We start from the raw sequence: 20,436 nt of genomic DNA on the forward strand, positions 1-20,436 counted from the left end.
GACCCCAGAAAGTTCCGCACTTTTGTGAATCAATGCAAGCTACATTTTCTTTGTAGACCTCAGGCCTTTCCCGACTCCACCACAAAGGCAGCTTTCACCTTGTCCCATCTGGCCGGCACTGCGGCAGCATGGGCCAATCCCCTACTGGAAAACAATAGCCCTGTCCTATATGATTTCGAGTTATTGGTCACAGAAATGTCTCATGTATTCGACACACGTCACAAAGCCCAATCCCGGGATCTTGAATTGTTGGATCTAACTCAAGGAAAGGGGTCACTCATAGAGTACATTGCCCGATTTAACCAATTGGCTGCTGAAACATCTTGGCCTGAACCCAAAAGGGCAGTTGTTTTTTACCGGGGGCTTAATAGTACCATGAAGGATGCTATGTCCGTCGTTCCTTCTTTGCCCACCTCTCATACTGACTTAGTGGATCTCGCCCTACAGATCGATGCGAGGCGTTCCGAACGCAGGTTCGAAACAGGGTTCCCTACTCCTAGTTTATCCTCCCCCTCCTCTGATACCGGTGGTGAACCTATGCAAATAGGCGGTATTCGTAGCCCGATCACACAACTAGAAAGGGACCGCAGAAGAACCGACCATGCCTGCTTCTACTGTGGCCTGAGTGGGCATTTCATAAAGTCCTGTCCCAGACGCCCCAAGTTAAAAAATCCGGTTTTTCGGAATGCTCGACCCTAGATCCGGGGGCCGGATCGAGCAATCCTTCAACTCCCTCGGACAGGTTCCCCACATTTGGCAGGATCAGGCCGGTGATGGTAAAGGCTACGTTAAAACCCACACCCGACATCGTTCATGTTGTTTCGATCTATATCGATTCTGGTGCCACTGGCAATTATGTCGATATAAACCTGGCCGGGTCATTGAATCTGCCCCTGATTACCAAACAACGTCCGGAACCAGTACAGGCGGTGGATGGCACAGCACTGATTTCTGGCCCAATTCGACAACAAACTGCCCCGATCTCCCTAACTATACAGAAAATACATCAGGAAGTCATATCCTTTGATTTGATTACGATGCCCCAATTCGGGATTATACTAGGGCTCCCATGGTTACATCAACACAACCCTTTAATTGACTGGAAGTCTGGGCAGGTTCACTTTGAATCGGAAATCTGCCAGAATTTTTGCCTCACCGCACCTGACGACACCAAATCTCCTTCACGTGCCTTGGGGGCCGTCGCACAACTTACCCTACACGAGGAAGCGTCCACGTCCTTGGAGTCTCACGTAGTGGGGGTGGTGGCGACAAATATCCCTATGGAATATAAGGACTTTCATGAGGTCTTTGACAAGGGTTCTTCGGAGGTACTACCACCACACCGTTCTTACGATTGCCCTATTGATTTCATCCCTGATTCCAGCATTCCCTCAGGACGTATTTACTCCCTGTCCCCCTCAGAGGAACAGGCATTGAAAGAATACATTCAAGTGGCTCTAAAGGTTGGCCATATACGTCCTTCCACCTCTCCGGCAGCTAGCCCTATTTTTTTTGTCCCCAAGAAGGAGGGCGACTTACGTCCTTGTGTGGACTACCGACGCTTGAATGCTATCACCATAAAGAACCGGTATCCTATTCCCCTGATTACACCATTGTTGGACAGATTGAGTCACGCCAACATCTTCACGAAACTCGATCTCCGCGGAGCCTATCATTTAATCAGAATTCGCCCGGAGACGAGTGGAAAACGGCTTTTTGCACTCGTTACGGACTGTTTGAGTACGTAGTCATGCCCTTCGGGCTTTGTAACGCCCCTGCCACGTTTCAGCGTTTCATGAATGAGATTTTTCATGATTTGTTGGACATCTGTGTAGCGGTATATCTCGATGACATCCTAATATTTTCACAGGACCTGAAAGAACATGTACTACATGTCCGCGAGGTATTATCTCGGCTTTGCCGTTTTTCACTCTATGCAAAACCAGAAAAATGTCAGTTCCATACTGGAAGTGTGGAATTCTTGGGATTCCACATTACCCCTGGGGGTTTAGCAATGAATCAATCCAAGGTTCGTGCAGTTTTGGACTGGCCAAAACCCTGTAACGTTAAGGCATTACAATCATTCCTTGGGTTTTCGAATTTTTACAGGCGCTTTATCCAGGATTTCTCGTCTCTTGTATCACCTCTTACTGCCTTGACCAGCCCCAAGTTGCCTTTTATCTGGTTGGAACAACACCAAAAGGCTTTTGATGCGCTAAAAGCTGCATTTACTACCGCTCCTGTACTGAAGCATCCCGACCCGGAACTCCCCTTCATTGTAGAGGCGGATGCATCCTCCTTTGCTCTTGGAGCGGTATTATCCCAACATTGTCCTTGTTCCGGTCGGCTACATCCGGTGGCGTTTCACTCTCGAAAGTTTACCCCTACAGAAACGCACTATACGGTCACGGAGAAGGAATTGTTGGCCATCAAGGATGCCTTTCAGGTCTGGCGGCATCACCTGTTGGGAGCAAGACATGCGGTCACGGTGTACACGGACCATCGTAACATTCAAGATTTAGCCTCACTCAAGTGTGTCAATAGTCGGCAGGTGCGGTGGCATTTATTCTTTGCAGCCTTTGACTTCCAGATAAAACACCGGTCGGGTCTGTCCCACGGGAAGGCGGACGCTTTATCACGTTCTCCTGGTGGGGTATCCTTGCCTGTTTTCCCTGAAAAACTATTAGATCAGCATGTCATTTGCCTCTGTACTCCTCCTTTACCGCTTCTAGAGTCCATTCGCGCATGGGTTTCGTTACATCCCGAACAGACCTCTGAGTGGGATCCGGTGTTACATGATGGGCTGCCGTTCATACAAAACAAATTATGGTTACCGACATCCGACACTCGTAATCTTGCACTAGAATGGTCCCACGACAGTGCCATTAATGGTCATCCTGGACAGAAGCGCACGCTGGACCTCCTCAGGCGATGGTGTTGGTGGCCCTCCATGAAGCGCGATGTTGAAGGGTATGTCAACACGTGCGCCGTGTGTGCCCAATGTAAACATCGCCGGGGACGTCCGGTGGGGCTCTTACTTCCCTTGCCTATACCTCCTAGGCCCTGGCACACAGTGTCGATGGATTTTGTGACAGACCTACCTCGAACCAAGGGCTTCGACACCATTTGGGTAGTGGTCGATTCTTTCTCTAAAATGGCCCGTTTTGTTCCCTGTTCTGGCATCCCATCAGCACCGGCTCTGGCCGACCTTTTCTTTAGATCAATCTTCTGTCTTTTCGGGTTACCCACTATCATAATCTCGGACAGGGGACCCCAGTTCACTTCTCGGTTCTGGCGGGCGCTCACAGGCCTCTTGGGCATTGATTCCCGTTTTTCCTCCGCATATCACCCAGAGACAGACGGCCAGACGGAGAGGGTGAACCAGGCCATGGAGCAATATTTACGTTGCCTCATTCTACAGCACCAACAGTCCTGGCTGAGTGTACTACATCTCGCTGAATTCTCGTATAATAATGCTCTGCATTCTTCTACTGGCTTTTCTCCCTTTTTTGTCTTATATGGCCAACACCCCCGCACCTTACCTGTTCCAGACCTTACACATTCCATTAACCCTGCTGCTGTTTCCTGTGCACGTGAGCTATCGGCCGTTCATGCCCGGACTCTCGCTCACCTTCGTGAGTCCCAAGTCTCTGCTAAATCTGCGGCTGACCGGCGGAGGGCCGTTGCACCTTCCTATGTTGTGGGGGACAGGGTGTGGCTTTCCTCTCGTCACCTCCGGCTGCCCGGTTGTCGCAAATTGCTACCCCGTTTTGTGGGTCCGTACAGGATATCTGCTGTGATCAACCCTGTGGCTTATCGCCTTTCAGTTCCCGCCTCCTGGCGTCTTCACCCTGTATTCCATACATCTCTGCTAAAGCCTTGTCCTGCTCCTACTCGCCTTAGGTCTACGCCTGGCCCTGTGTCTGTGGGTGACTCTGTGGAATATGAGGTATCGGGTATACTGGGTTCTCGTATGGTTCGTGGTTGTCTCCAGTATCTGGTGGACTGGGCGGGTTATGGTCCGGAGGAGCGGTGTTGGGTCCCCGCGAGTGACGTCCATGCTCCGAGGCTTGTCTCCCGTTTTCATTTGGACCATCCCACCTGCCCACGCGGTCGTGGGCCATTGAGGGGGGGCTCTGTTATGCACGATAGGTCAGTCACACACCCACACAACACCCTGCATGACACTCCGATACAAAATACTGTCAGGCTCCCCGGTTCACCGCCCAACCCTCCTCATGTCCCATCACCTAGGGTGCAGGGGAGTCGCCATCACCGATGGTTGCGGATCACACGAAGAGGACGGTGTGGTCTGTTTCCTCGTCTCCAATGGCAACTGCCATGGAGATTGCGATCGGGCTGGAACAGCCGATCGCGATCGCTTCCTGGTTGCACATCAACTTCCCGATCACGTGCACGGAGCCCCACTCACGTGATCGGGAGGCGGCTCGCATAAAAGCCGGGAGCTTTGAAACACTCGCCGCTTCACAGCTGTTCTCTAACACTGTTCGGCGTTCTTGACTCTCGTTTTTTGACTTCATCGGATTTCGACCTCAGGCTTACTCTCACGGATTTGATTAACTCTTGCTCCTTGGATACGGTTGCCGATACTCTGCACGGATACTGGTACTTTGGACCCTTTTGCGCTTAACGGACTGCTTTGGATTTTCCCTACCTGTTCACTTGCTACAACCTGGATTTCGACCCTTGGAAGGTTTAAGACCTTCCTTCTGTTCAGTCTTGGAAATCATTACGGATTACTGGTGGTCAGCTCGTACCCACCTCCAGGTACTTGCCGGTTTGAATCATCGGCGCTCCCTTGCACCAATTCCTCAGGCTCCCTTCCATTGAACATAGCCTCTGGAGTCCTCGGCGCCACCTGATTCTACAACCAACAAACCACCTGTGGCCTCAAAGCTCGCACAGGGAGTGTTTATCTTTCTCTCCCTGTGGGTGATTTGTGGACAGAGGCTCAATACTCTTCACTACGCGGCAAGTCTCGACATGCATAATATGGAGCATCAGACATTAATTGATTGACATTCAAACCCAAGTATCTATACTCAGTGACAATCTCCAGTGATTTTTGCTGCAATTTCCATAGATAGTGATTTTTTTTATCACGCTAGCAGTTGCGATTATCATGACCTTAGATTTAGTCAAGTTGATAATTATATTGTTATTCTGAGTATAGAGATCCACTTGATTCAATAAAGTTTGCAATCCCCTGGCCGTCCTCGCAAGTAGAACCAAATAATCGGCGTAGAAAAGCCAGGGGATTGCATGCCAACCTAAACACGGACAATCAGATTGCACGTTACCAAACTTTCGTGCTATATCTGCAATAAACAAATTAAACAATGAGGATGCCATAAGGCACCCTTGTTTAAGTCCCCTAAATGTATTTATTGATTGTGACAATCTTCCATCCAAAGAGAGTCTTATTTGGATTGAAGTTTGGGAGTGGAATTCTCGTATCTAATGCTGTAAATGAACAGGACATCTGGCTTCTGATAGTTTGAGAAACAGAAGATGCCGAGATACCAAATCAAAAGCAGATTCGAAGTCAATAAATTCTGCATATATCGGCTGATTCTGCTGCCATTCCTGTTGCTTGATGACATGCAAAACATGTAGATTTATTGCCGTCCCTATGCCTGGCATAAAGCCTAATTGATAGGGGTCGTGAATATCAGACGCTTTGGTCCATGTGTTGAATTGGTTCAAAACAAGACGGGCAAAATGGTATTTATCAATCCGAGGTTCGCAGAGCAGAGGGTCCGACCAGGGGCCAGTTTACAGATGGTTTGCACCGGTGCAAGTGCAAAGTTGCACAGTATTAGCGCTAGGGCAAAGTTTGCCCCATTTTTGAAAACAATGGGACACATTACACAACTGTTGCACCATGACAAGTGAAGATTGGCATGGTATAAGCAGCGGGGCAAACATTACCCTCACGCAAAAAATATACATTTTCACTGCATTTTTGCAACAGGGCAAAGTTTGCCCTAGTGCTAATACAGAATGGTATTAGCACTAAGGCAAACTTTGTCCTGCTGAAAACATGCATCGAAAATGTATGTTTTTCGCACTATGTCAATTTTTGCCCTGCCGCTTATACCATGCCAAGCTGCACTTGTCACGGTGCAATAGTTTTCTAATATGTCCCAGTGTTTTTAAAAATAGGGCAATCTTTGCCCTAGTGCTAATACTGTGCAAACGTTGCACTTGCACCGGTGCAAAGTTTCTGTAATCTGGCCCCAGCTGTGTATAATGAGACATGCGCTCTTAGACAGGCCGGTGCGTTCCCATATAGACATTTATGAACAAGCAAAGCTGCTTTGAAATGAATCCGTGCAGAGACAGACCAATGTGTATAGGGGTGAGGGGAAACATAGGCGTTCACGCAGCTGCAAGACAGCAAACAAAATGCAGAAGGGAAGCAAGTGAGAAAAGCAGAGACAGATCATGAAGAAACCCAAACACCCCTGCCGCCCAAACCAGGGAGAGAATGGAAAGTAAAGAGAGGTAGAACTTGAAACCAGATCCCTCTGGAAGTGAAAATAGAGATACACCGCGGAACAGTGCTAGGTCAGAGAACTACAGAACATAGGCACTGTTCAAGAATAGGGGCATACACGAAGGGCATGCTCAGAGTATTGCTGGGCAGAGTTAGGCCAGCAAGCAGGAAATCAAGACACAGAAACTATGAACTAAAGAGGCAGCTACAGCATGGCCACTGTCTCAAGGCCCAGTGCTGCACTGAAGCAGAGGGAGTGTTGGGATCCTTCACACTCTCTGGCTATTCATACATAGCGGAGACAAATGATAGGAGCCAGTGCATGGATCCACCTTCCTTTATACTCTCATTCCACAACTGTCTCACTCCCTCCCATGTCCCTCCCCTTCCGCCCTCTTCTCGCCCTGGTGCGTTTCCCTCCTTAAAGGGTCTGTGTCCCATTATTCAGTTACAACAACTCCCCCGTGCTTAACATGAAAGCCGGGGTCACATTTGTTCGATGAGTCTCACCGGTCTCCTCACGTTTCGGTGGGGTCTGCCTGGAGACTCTCTGGTTTCACCAATCGCTTCGACCGGAGGGCTTGCATCTTCTTCGGGCTCTGAGTCCTCAGTCGCTGTTTCTGGTGTCTCCTGATCTTTGAAATATAGTCTTTTGAAGAATGACGCATTCCATATTATCTCCCCTGGTTCTCCTGTTGCAGTTATCATGGGTCCCTTTACAGCCGTGATGACTCGGGGCTCTGGGTCATAGCGGGTATCTGTTTTCCTCCTCTGGTTTTGTCGCACTAGGACTGTCTGTCCTACTTGGAGCTGGGACTCCTTTGCGTTCCTTTTTCTGTCAGGCCATTCTTTGGCTTTCCTTTTCTTTTCAGCATCTCGTTCCCTTATGGCTGTGTCTTCTTCTGGTGTGTAGTCTTCCCATTGGGGGATGCGCGTTCGTGGTCTGTGTCTCACCATTAGTTCTGCTGGTGTTTTCCCTGTCGCATCATGTGGTGTGTTTCTATAGCCCCTGAGCATGCCGCAGATGGCTTGTGAATGTGGTACTTGCTCGGCTTGGGCTTTCTGCCTGGTTAGTTTTATGGTGGCCATGAACCGTTCCACCATTCCATTGGCTTGAGGCCAGAGCGGTGTGACCTTTTGGTGGTGGAAGCCAAGGTGGTCTGCGAATTTGGCAAATTTGCATCCCTGGAACGGAGAACCGTTGTCCATTTTGACAATATTGGGGATGCCCCATTCGTTGAGAAGCTCATCTATGATGGGTGCCATCTCGCAGAACGATGTTTATGGTGTCTGTTTGATGAATGGAAATCTTGAGTACTCATTGATGGTTACGAGCAGGTAGCCTCCTTCCTCTAGGGGCCCGTAGAATTCCATTGCAACCTTTTGCCAGGGTCTCTCTGGAAGTGTTGTCCATTGCATTGGGCTTGGGGCTGATTTCTTCGCTGCTAGTTGGCAGGGTCCGTAGTGTGCCAGTATGTCTTCCACTACAATGTCCATGTAAGGGAACCATATGTGGTTTCTTAGGATCTTTTTCGTGTTGTCAATCCCTCTGTGGCACTCATGTGCTATTGCCACTAGTGTTTTCTGTAGGGCTTTCAGGGCTACTAGTCTATTTCCCCTTAGCAGTATGTCCTGATCGGTGGCCACTAATTCAGAATGTATCTTGGCTAAGCGGCTTAAGTCTTTCTTGTCCGTCCCCTCTCCTTCGTTTCTCCTTTCTTGCACTTCCCTCCATTTGTTTGTGGGGTGAGATGTATGGCGGTCCTGATGGTGGGGTCAGCTTTGCTCCTGGCTGCGAAGATTGCTGTCAAGATAGTTGGCGGCATGGCGTTGGAGGACAGGTATGCAATGTATTCTTCCACCACATGAACCAGGGAGTTGTTGTTTCCCGCCAGTGGGTGTCTTGACAAGTAATCAGCTGGGTTGGCTTCTCCTCCTGGTTTGTGAATGATTTCGTAATCATATTCTTGGAGTCTTATCCCCCAGTGCTCTATCTGGGTAGGCATTTTTGTTTTGGGGTTCCCAACTAGTGAGAATAGGGCCTGGTGGTCTGTGACCAGAGTAAACTTTCGGCCAATTATGAAGTGGTGAAATTTTTCACAGGCCCACACGGCTGCAAGGCTTTCTCGTTCCGCTTGTGAGTAGGCCTTCTCAGTGTGGGATAGGGCACGGCTGGCGTAGGCCACTACTGCATGTTGTGTGTTGTCCTTGGTGTTGGTTTGGGCCAGGATGTCTCCCACGCCAACTGGGCTGGCGTTTACTGTGATGACGGTGTGCCACTCGGGATGGAAGTACACCAGTTGGCGATGGTTGGCAAGATTCTCTTCGATGGCCAGAAAAACTGTCTGGCATCATGGGTCCCAGTCGAAGGGTTTGTCCTTTTTGAGGAGGGTGCGGAGTGGGTCGGTGATTGTGGCATAGTTTTTGAGGTAGCGTGCACAATATCCTGCCATCCCTAGAAACGATCGTAGCTCTGCTGTAGTTGTGGGGACTTGAAGATCGGTGATCGCTTTTATTTTGTCCGGGTCAGCCTTTTTGCCTTTGTCAGAAAATATGTGCCCGAAGAATTTGAGGATGGTTTTGTTGATGTCGCATTTGGGGCCATTTAGTGTTAGGCCAGCGTCTTGAAGGATCTTGCATACTGCCATGAGGGCCTTGTCATGTTGTTCTTGACACTTCCCGAAGATAAGGATGTCATCGCTGTAGTTTAGGGCGTTTACTTCGGATGATATTAGGCATCTGATTGTCTCTTGGAAAATTTCCTCAGCTGAAGATAAACCGAAGTTGAGACGTTTATACCTGAAGAGTCCCTCATATGTTGCAAAGGTGGTAATCGGCCTGGAGGCTGGGTCTATGACGAGCTGGTGGTAGCCCTGATTGAGGTCTGGTTTGGAAAAATGTGTTGCTTGGTTCGGTCTGATGAGCATGTCCTTCAAACTCGGTCCGGGATGCCTCTCTCTTTGGATGGCGGTGTTGGGGATGCGCATATCGACACATATGCGTAATCGTCCGTTGTGTTTGGGGACTTTTACAATGGGGGATACCCATGGTGTCGGCCCTCTCCGCCTTTTTAATGATGTCATTGAGGAGTAGGAGTTGTAGTTCTTTCGATACCTGGTCCTGGAGGTGAAAACCCACTTTGCGGGGCTGTTGTGGCACTGGTGTCACTTTGGGGTTAATATGCAATTGAATGACAGAGTCTTTGAGCATCCCCACCCCTTCGAAAAGTTTGGGGAATTGGGCTTCAAGGGCCTCTTTGGTGAGGGGCCAGCATGTTATTGTCATAATCTCACCTCTATCTGATGGGTGTCCTTTTATGACTTCAGTTGGTTCGTATTGTAGGTCTATGAGTGCCAGGGCTTTGGCTGTCCTGTAGCTGAGGAGGCATCGTCCTATTGAGGGACTCCGTATGACGTGTATTGTGGTAGTTGTTGTGAGGTCTCTGTGTGTCAGATCACACTGGAACTGTCCTTTAGACGTCATGGGTAGTGCTGCTCCCCACTGGAAGATGTGGGTCTTTGATTGTCCCAGGTGGTAGAGGGCTGCTATGTCGTGGTATAATTCCTCATTCATGACATTCACAGTCGCCCCAGTGTCGACAACAAATTTATTTCTGGTGTTCCCCATTTGTATTGTGACCTTGGGGGCTGGTGTATCTTCGACGTTGATGCTGAGGAGCCTGACGTACTCCCTGTCATATCCATCTTGTAGGTATTGTAGGTATTGGGGTTGTTGTACCTTTTCTTGAAGATACCTCGGTGGGGAATTGTTGTATGGGTTGTAGTCCAGTGGGAAGGGTTGAATGTGAGTTTCTTGTTCTTGAGGTGGTGGGCGTTCACTTGTGTAGGCCCTCTCCGGGGTGGTCACTTGCGTTTGGTCAAGGCGGTGGAAGTCATATAGTTCGTGAGCCTTTCTGTCAGGTTCAATTTGTAATCCTTCTAACGCTCTCACAGTGTTTGGGCGTTGGGGGGCGCTTGCGGGGTATGTCAACCCCCTCTTGATGGGTCGTTAGTCAGGTTGTTCTCTCTGTACTTCTGGAAGGTGATTGGCATTCTGTGGGAGGTTCTGTCCCATGTCAGGGAGTTGTTCCTTAAACATGGCTTGAAAGTGATTTTCTTGGCCACATCGCATGCATCGTTGACCAATAGCGGGCCATGGTCCTCTGTGGGAGTATTCAAAACCATAGCTGTAGCATTGCCGGTCACTCTGGGTCCGCTGAGTGGTGTTCCTGAGGGTCTGCCGGCTCTGAGGATTTGGATATCGGGTGTATGGAGTTATGGCCGCGATTATGTCACCTTTTTTTGGGTTTTCTATAGCTGCGGCTTGGATATCTATTTTTCGTACACCCTGGCCAAGTCTAGTATCTCTTTGAGGGATAGGGGTTTCTTCAGAAGGTGTTTTCTGAACATTGATGAGATGCACCCTTTGATTATTCGCAGTCTCATGGCTTCATCTTCATTGAAGTTGGCAAAGTCACATTTTATAATTTTCCACTGGAGGGGCATAACGAATTCACCTATGGATTCGTGGGGGAGTTGGGCGTTTTGATTGAAAGTATAGCGTTCATAGTCTCTTTTGGGTGTTATTACAAGTTTGTCGTTGATGGCTTCAAGGAGGCGTGGATATGTGGTACGGTCGTGCGGGGGAATTGTACGTATTATGTTTTTGATTTCCCTTCCCGCTACATTTGTGAAGATGCTGATCTTGTTGGGAGGATCTTGAGTGCCGATGGTGCCTACAAAGTCCTCAAATTCTTCAACCCATTCTTCCCATCGCTGACCTTGGTCATGATGCGGGTTGAGGGTGAACGGGCTTGGTCTTCTCATGAGGCTGGCATGTGAAGTGAGGCTCTCTTTGGCAGTTAGGGGAGGTCCTGCATCTGCCACCGCTTGTGGTTGTGCCTGGTCGGTCATGGCTGCACCCTGGGTAGTGGAGCAGGGTGTCTGGTGGCCTTGGTCAGGTGGGGCTGTTAGCGGTTTTCAAAGGAGAGTTCTGTTATTCACTAGTTCATGGGTGAGGTGCTTCTTTGTTCCTCTGTGTAGTGTGGGCTTTGGGGAGCCTTGCAACTTGAAAGGTTTGGCTTCCTGTTAGGACTATATGTCGTCCTTTTCTTTGTTTACTTTTTAATTTCTGTTGGTCTTGCTGGGGTCTTGGCTGTGTGCGCACGTGTCCCCACGTAATTTGTGGCTGCGTGGTCATTGAGAGATACACGCACCGGCGTATTAGCACATGTCTTTCCTTTGTTTAGTTGACTTGTTGAGGCTGTATATTATGCGCACGTGTTCACTTTATTGTACCTTCATTTTCCGTTATGTCAATTGGGCGAGACTGTTATATAATACACGCACTGGTGTATTAGCACGTGTCCTTCCTTTGTTTAGCTGACTTGTTGGTCCCGTATCATGCGCGCGTGACCATTTTGTTATACTATTGTTTCCTTTTGTGGAGGGCCTGCCGGGGATGGCACAGGGTCCTTACCTGCCCTTCCTTTCCTTTGGCGGCTGTGATCTGAGGCGTTTCCACTCTTCGGTCAGCTGGCTCGGAGCTGTACTCCGTCTTCGTCCTGGTGGCGTTCTTCTTTCCTGTTGCTGGGCCCGCGGTCTGGCGGCTCTTCTCTTCCACTGCTGGGCACACGGTCCGGTGACATTTCTCCTCTGCTGCTGGGCTCACAGTCCGGCGGCATTACTCCTCTGCTGCTGGGCTCACGGTCCGGCGACGTTTCTCCTTTGCTGCTGGGCTCGCGGTCCAGCAGCATTTCTCCTCTGCTGCTGGGCTTGCGGTCCGGCTGCGTTTCTCCTATGTTGCTGGGCTCGCGGTCCGGCGGTATTTCTCCTCTGCTGCTAAGCTCGCTGTCCACCTCTGCTGCAGTCGCGTCACTCCTCTGGCACCGACTTCACTGCGGCTGCTTCGTAGTCCTGCTGGGCTAGCATGCCCTTCCTGCTGCACGCCTGGGGACGGCGGTTTCATAGCCAGTTGTTGGGCTCCATCACACTCCTGGCTATTCATACATAGCGGAGACAAATGATGACAGGAGCCAGTGCATGGATCAACCTTCCTTTATTCTCCCATTCCCCAACTGTCTCACTCCCACCCATGTCCCTCCCCTTCCGCCCTGGCGCGTTTCCCTCATAAAAGGGGCTGCGTCCCATTATTCAGTTACAACAGGGAGTTGTTTCTTAAAAGCCGACTAAGGATACACCTTAAAAGCTGTACTCAAATGCTAGCATCTGCCAGGAACAACGGCTTTTCCCGCCCATTCATAGCTTGCAAGGGTGGAGCCAACGCTGTGAGAAATGCGTTCTGGGGAAAGGCGTTTTTAGAGTAAAAGAATAAGGCATGCTGGTTGTCACAATCCCAAGATGGATTTCGATGGGAAAATCATTCTGAAATGGAATCCTAGAGCTTCCAGGCCACTTCAGCCATATATTACGGGATCTGGTAGGAATGCTGAACTCGAAAAACAAAAGCACTAGCCCTAGTGGTGGGACTGTTAGGCAAGGCAGTAAATAGTCACACAGAGATGGAAGAGGTTCTCACTCCAGTTACCGGACATCTTCCCCATCGATTTCCCCAGCTGTTGAAGAACAGCTCCATATCTAACCACCGGTCCTCACTCTGGCTCTCCCACCATCTGAGCTAATTCCTTCAGAACAACATGTTCAGTCTCTGACTTGAGAAGGTCTTTTAATCGACAGTTGTGGTAAGTCCTGTTTATCCCGCTACCCAGTGAAGCCATCAAAGGTTTCTTCCATTTGGGACCCCTTGCACCAGGCTACGTCTCCATCAGCGATCAATTGTGCCCCAACCCCTTTCTACTGGGGGTCGTCCTCCTCTAGGGTCCTCTGCATTCTGGGTCCTCACTCTCTGAAGTCCTTTCCAGAAGTGTCAGTATCTCGCTCTGGGATACTGCTTTCTGTTCAGCTGGCCTGCCTTGAGTTATGAGGCCCTTCACCGGGCCGGCAGGTCCATTACTGAATGGGTTAGATTAAGTCAAGAGCATGGGTGGACTGGGAACTAAAAGAGGCACTGGAAATAATGTTCAAAGTTAGCCTATATTACACATGGTCAGGCAAACTCCACCCCTTTTCCTATGAGAATATCTGCAAATAAAATAGAATACCACACAAAAGAGGCTCAGGGTGCAGAGGCCAACCGGGAAATCTCCAGAGTTCCCTGTAGGCCAGTCCACCCTTGGTCAAGAGTCATGTCATCAAAATGAGGTCCTTCACTCACTGACAAACACTCAATAAGGTTGATAGCCAAAGCAAACATTCTTCAGTTTTGCTAGAGCACAGGCTACGCACGCCTCACTGATGACGCACAATGAGGCCGAAACGTGTCTGTGGTTGCTTGTGGTCTTCTGCAGGAGGGATGCGACCTAGCACATCCTGGACTTCCGCTTTTTGGTGGGTGACGAAACCTTATTTGTAAATGCCGTTTTTTTTTTGTAATGGTTTGGCAGGCTTAAAAGAAGAAAAAACCATAGTCTGGAGGGTTACCCAGAGCAATGGCAGAGGTTCAGTTTCACTCAAAAACATCCAACCATTACACTTTAATTGAACACAAATCAGCCTTAAAATGTAGCAGGTGTGCACAAACTGCACGATTCACAAAACAAATTGCACGTGTAATTTAACCATGTAAATATGACTTAGAAGTGCTTGCCATACACAATTTTATGCATTACGCCCACGTCAGTTACTAATGAGCACTGACAAGAGAGTTTACTAAGGGCCATAGTGAGATAGTGAAATGAAGGAACACTGACACAAATGAGTCAATGGCAGAGCAGGTGTGTGTCTCATAAAAGAAGAGCACCGGGTTCACTCCTTATTTATGTTAGTAAATTTCTCATGTTTACATCTAGGGTAAAATCACAATTTTACTTTAGTAAATGTGAGTAAAATCACAGGGATGCTTCCTTTTTTTAAACCAAAGGTTGTCCATTGGAACAGCAGCCTGGGCCATGTGCCTTAGTGCTTTTTAGGTCTAGCAGCATGGCCTGTGACCGAAAGGCTTCTACTTTTGGGAGGAGAATGCATTTTCATGGGTGAAGAACGACTTTCACAAAATCGCTTGCTCGAGGCAACTGCAAATTATTCCGGCGCAGTCCGGGCAAATACCTCATAGTGTCCCAGAAGTAGCCAAACTAGAAATTGGAATCAATGTTTAGCTCATTTTCAGGTTTTTCCTGAAAATGGGGGTTCAAGGGTGTGAATGCGGTTAGCGTCAGTGATGTATCCTTTCATCACTGGACCCTCCAACAATGGCAGCACATCTCCTCTGCCTGTTTTCATTATTAACCTTTTTTCCAGAGATTGAGCTGAATTTCTGGAAACTAAAATTCCCCAGGGCACAGCCAAGGTCTACGTGATGGCTTTTGATACCGTTTTAAGGAGTCGGCTATGGAATAAACTGCACAGATGGGGAATCCTGCAGGGATGCCTTAAAATGATCATGCCGCTGTACAACGAAAGGACAGTGACGGTCAGAGTTAATCGAGAGGGAAGCCTGACGTATGCCTTGCCCACACAAATAGGGCTAAAGCAGGGATGCATACTCACGCCTGCTCTCTTCAATCTGTACCTTGCAGATCTCTCAATCTATTTAGGAACAGACAAAGCATACCCTCCAAAATTAGGAGACGAAAGAATGAAATGGCTTGGATATACTAATGATCTGATCCTACTTGAGGCCAACCTTGCGGGCGCACAAAGGTCCGTTAGCGTGACTAGCTATATACTCTAAAGAAAACAGCTTGAAGATAAATGCTAACAAAACCAAAGTCATGATCTTCAATGATTGATGTAAACAGAAGAGACTCAAGTATAAATGGAATCTAGACAAACTCCCAGTGGAGGTAGCTTCCCACTACAATTCTCTGTGGGTGATATCGAACAAAAAACAGAGCTGGAGCTGCCAACTTATGAATGCTTGGCGTAACGCTCAACAACAATGTTGAAATGTGCAGCACAGAACTCTGGTTACACTTGGATGTTTGTGATTCCTTCGAAAATATTTCACCTAATGGAGATTTCACTGAAAAAAGAAATCTACTTTTTACTTTTTCTACTTTTTTTTAATGCGGGGGAAACCCCCCACAGGTCCCCCTCACCCCTCCCTACCCTAACTTATACTCTTACCCCACACCTCACCCGTTATGCATTACACATATCCCATTTCCCCTATCATGTTAGGTGAAATAGATTCAGTGAAGTCTCAATAGGTGAAATGGTATTCGAAGAAATCTATGGTAACGGTTACACTATGCAGGCAAGAAAAGATATGTACAAATCAAAAAGTATACCAGCGGTGACCTATGGAGCCGAGATATAGGGATTGAATAATATCACCAAGCTATGTAAAATCGAAGGATATTGTCTGTGCAATCTGCGAGAATTTCCAAAAAACCAATGGGTGGAATGTCTAAAGGTGGAATTTAGAATCACTTCTGTGGCATTCCACAACACTAGAACCAATTTCGTTTGTTTTCAATTTTTCATTTCCTTTTCAATTTTTGGTCTTAATACAAAAAACGTACATCTACATAAGCAATGCAATTAGACAGAAGGAATCGGGAAAAGGGGAGAAAAAAAAACAACACCCCCAAAATCCCACCTCTCAAACTATTATGAAACAACTTATCTTCCAGGCTCCACCAGTGTTCTGTCAAACAGCAAATCACTCTAAATCCAAATCAAGCAGTCTACCCCAAATAGAGTAGAGTGAATTTCTATAAAACATGCATTCATGCTGTTGCTAATACTCTGACACATCACACAGTAAAGAGCTACCGAAACACTCGCCTACAGCTAAGAGGGACCACCATTGATTGTCTGTTGAAGGAAGGGGCCACGTGCACGAAACCTCTGAGGATTGACCACTCATCCATGTGGGCAACCTGCTCTGAGAAACATATAAAAACCCTCCTCAGTGAGTTTGATAGGGAACAAAATAAGAGATACGTCTTGCTACGAAGGTGAACAGCTGTGAATATCTGTCATATACTCCACACATTTCAGAAAAACCATTGTACCCAAGAGAATTTCCCCAACACCAAAATCTGAAGGGACTACCTCAGAGTTAGGTGTAACTGTGCTTGCATGCACAGGTGACATTACAGGAGCATGGAAAAACGCCCTTAATAGAGAGTAACAAACATTTGATGGTCCAATGCAATTCATTTGTCATCATTCGTACACATTGCATAAGAGCATACGTTAGAATGGAATGAAATTATATGGAAGGGGATGAATTATGAGAGTCTTATGTACTTGGCAATGACTGTCATTTAGTATATCACACAATGTGATTGTGGAATGAAACAGAGGGGTGTATGAATGAATTATAAGAGCAATGAGAAACACCTCCTATCCGTCTTTTTATCTTACCTGATATTTTATTTTCTTCTTCTTTTTTACTCTATTTAATCTCCTTCTATTGTATAGTTCTGCCTTTTCTCTTTTTTACATGTTTTATCCATAGGTATTTAAAGCCATATGCATGGCTGTCATATACTAATACAAAAAAAAAAAAGATGGTTACGCTGAGCAGTATGGGCACAAAATAGATTTTTCTCATTATTTGCCTGTGCAGCATTCTGGAGTTGGCTCAGGAGGATATCTCAAGGGCAACATGCTCGCCTTGGTAGCAAGATGGAGCAAAACAGGTTCGATCCCCAATCCGCGCTTAGGAACCTCTGGGTATTTGGGCCTGATTCACAGAACATTTTCCTATCAGATTGCGCCATTGTAAAAACGTTTCTGTGAATCAGGCCCTAAGCGTGTTATAAATAACCTATTATATCAATACATAAATGAAAAGCAGTAGTGACTGACAACGACTGTGACCCTCGGTTTATGAGCAAGATCAGGTTGTTTCCTAATTATGATTTTCTTTAAGCCATCTTCTGTGAAGTGGGCTATCTTAACCCTTTGTCCACATACTAGTTTCTCTGACACATTTAGTAATTCCGCTGCTCCTGGTTTCAGAAATACTCGGCAATGTTTACATGCTTCGTGCATTCGCTGGAACCATGTGATGGTGGTCTTGCTTGCCTGAATTTTGATATTCGCATGGATGATGCTGAATGCTGTCATAGAGCGGTCACATGTGGGACGCATGCAGATCCTTAATGAGGGTCATCCTATTTCTGAGTGAAAAAAGCATTCAATCTTTGAGGCATCAATCCTGAAGAACACATCTCCCTATTTCTGGGGTGCTGTGGAACTGGAACCCAACGTAAGAATTAATTGGTGATCCCCGAATCGATTGTATACTGGCAAAATATGCTTCATATGACTTTGGTTGTTTTTCTGCTACTTTGAGTTCACGAGGTCTAAGTTCATTTCATGTGCCGACGTTCATAAGAATACACAGGTTCAGTCTGATGTATGGGTTTGTCGTCTACATAGAAGTGTTTGGATCACCCTAAAATACAGCAATTGTGTCATGTGAGGATATTGCTGTTTCTTTATAGTTCGGACCTCACTGATTGGGTTTGGGTTGATCTCATTTTGTGATACCATTTAACTTTAGCCATGTTTCTGAGCCTATCGATGTTTGAACTATATGCAGGAATATCAGCCATTTTCAGATCTCACACAGTTTTGACTGAACATTGTGAGAATCTGACGGGGGAAATTGTTGATTCTCTATGTCATTTAGCTTTAGGCAAACAAAAAGGAGTGATGGCTGGAAGGTTTAGAGTAAATCACAACCTCTGGCATTGCTCTAGGCAACCGTTCAGACCACCGTTATTCAGCCTGCCAAGCCATCATAAAGGGGAAAGACCATATGGCAATCAGGTTTGTTTCCATCCCAAGAGGGGCAGTCCAGCCCTCACTGCTGGGTCACATCCGTACTGCACGAGACCACAAGCATCCCCAGACGTGTTTTGGCCTCAATGGGCATCATCGGTGATGAGTAGCTTGGATCTCTATGCATAGCAGGCATGAGACCCACGTATGGGCATACCCGCCTCACTCAGGGCGACTACATAAGGACCGATTCATGGTTATGAAGTTAGGGATGGGGGGGTCACAGGTTTGCGAGTTCCAGGAGATTTTAAAGTAGCAAACATCCAGGTCCAGGTAGGAGGCAACACAGGCAAGAGCAGATTTGCAAAAGCCAAGGTCATGGAAAGTGAGGAGGAGCGAGGAGTGGTCAACAGTGTTGAAAGCGGCAGCAGGGTCCAAAAGGATGAGTATTGACACGAGTTTCAAATGGTGAGCTTCAGAGGGAAAGTTGGAGACATGCATAAGTGCAGTCTCGGTGGACTACAGAAGCCATATTGAATTGGCTCTGCAAGGCTATTATCCTCAGGGTACTTAGTGACCAGTTAAGACCACCAGCTCAAGGACCTTTGAATAATATTGAATGAAGAAAACTGGGCGATAGTTTGCTGGGATGTTGGGTCAGCAGAGGGTTTCCTGAAAAGGGGCTGAACATTTGCAGAGTTGAAGGAGTCAGGGAAGAGTCAGTGGAGGGTGAGAGGTTGAAGTGCTCAGTGAGATAAGGGCAGGTGATTGAGCTTAAGTCTTTGATTGTTTGAGGAGCAAACAGTTTGATAGGAGTACAAGATCAGTTGGCACTGTGAAGGATGCATGCTAGATCAGTAGGAGAGGTAGGGGAAAAGTAGTTTTGAGTTGAAGCGTCAGGGGATGCCATGGTGGGCAGAAAGGAAGGCTGTGGAATTGTCAAGAAATGTAGAGATTTCTGAGGAAAACTATTGACCAAATTCATTAGCAGAAAGGGAGGAGGCAATGGATATTGGTTCAGGGGTGTGAGCAATGATTGGAGGGTAGATCAAACTTTGTGGGGATGATTATGGGGGGATGAGATTAGGTTTTCAAAGTAAGAGGACTTGACAGAGTCCAGTTCAGAGGTGAGGGCTGCAAATAATTTTTGTAGCCTAGGACTAGGGTTGGATCCATTATTTTAAGCAGCATTGTAGGCCATGCTGCATGCTTGATTTGAGGGTCTGGATCTCAAAAGTGATCCAAGGCTAAGGATGGAGAAAGGAAGTTGTGAAGGTGTATGCAGGATAGTGTCAAAGGCAGCCATAGGCACATAGCGAAAGTCAGTAAAAGCATGGTCAATGCAAGGGGCTTGAATAGGGGAAAGAGACAGGAGTGAGGACCTTCCATCATCAAGGTAAGGGGCAAGAGAGTCCTGAAATTCTACTTGGTCATAGAAGTGGGGGCGTGCGGGAGTAGAGGGTGGAGGAGCTGACATGCTAAAGAAAACAATGCAGTGATCAGATTGAGAGGGGTCAATGGAAAGGGCAGAGGAGGAGAGCAAAGAAGCGAGAAAGACATGGTCATGAGAGCTCCCACCACGGTGAGCAGACTGGCCCTGGAGGGAGTAGAGGGAGTGTTCAGATAGCCGAGAGTTATGTTCAAGATGTGCGGCTGTGGAGGGGTTGGGAAGGTCCCAAACATGACAATAGGGATGCCAGGGAAAGTAACTTAACGAGAAATGTTCAGGTCAGGAAAGGAGTTGAGAGGAACAGCGGGCTGAGTAGGAGGGAGGTGTTGAATAGTGGAATATTTAAAAGAGGAAGAGGTGATGTCAGAAGGGGAATGGGAGCAGTGGTGAGGGCCTTATTGAAAAGGAACCCCATCCCACCACTCTTCCCAACAGGTCGGGGAGGGTGGGAGGAGGTGGCAGCATCAGTGGGGAGAGCCACATTTGTAACAAAGTCATGAGGGGATATCCAGGTTTCTGTGATAGCAAGAAGTGAAAATTGAGAGTGATAAGATTCAAATTTGTCAGTGATGTAGCAAGACTTGTTGCAGAGCGATTGTGCATTCCAATGACAGCTGGTTCTCTTTGCTTCATCCACGTGATGCAGGGCTGACCGGTTGAGGGTGAGCTTTATTTCTTATATTAGTGGGCAGGGTCTTCTTGTTTTG

This window comes from Ambystoma mexicanum, chromosome 3p, assembly GCF_040938575.1.
Source record: "Ambystoma mexicanum isolate Mex_15411 chromosome 3p, UKY_AmexF1_1, whole genome shotgun sequence".
Classification (NCBI taxonomy): domain Eukaryota; kingdom Metazoa; phylum Chordata; class Amphibia; order Caudata; family Ambystomatidae; genus Ambystoma; species Ambystoma mexicanum.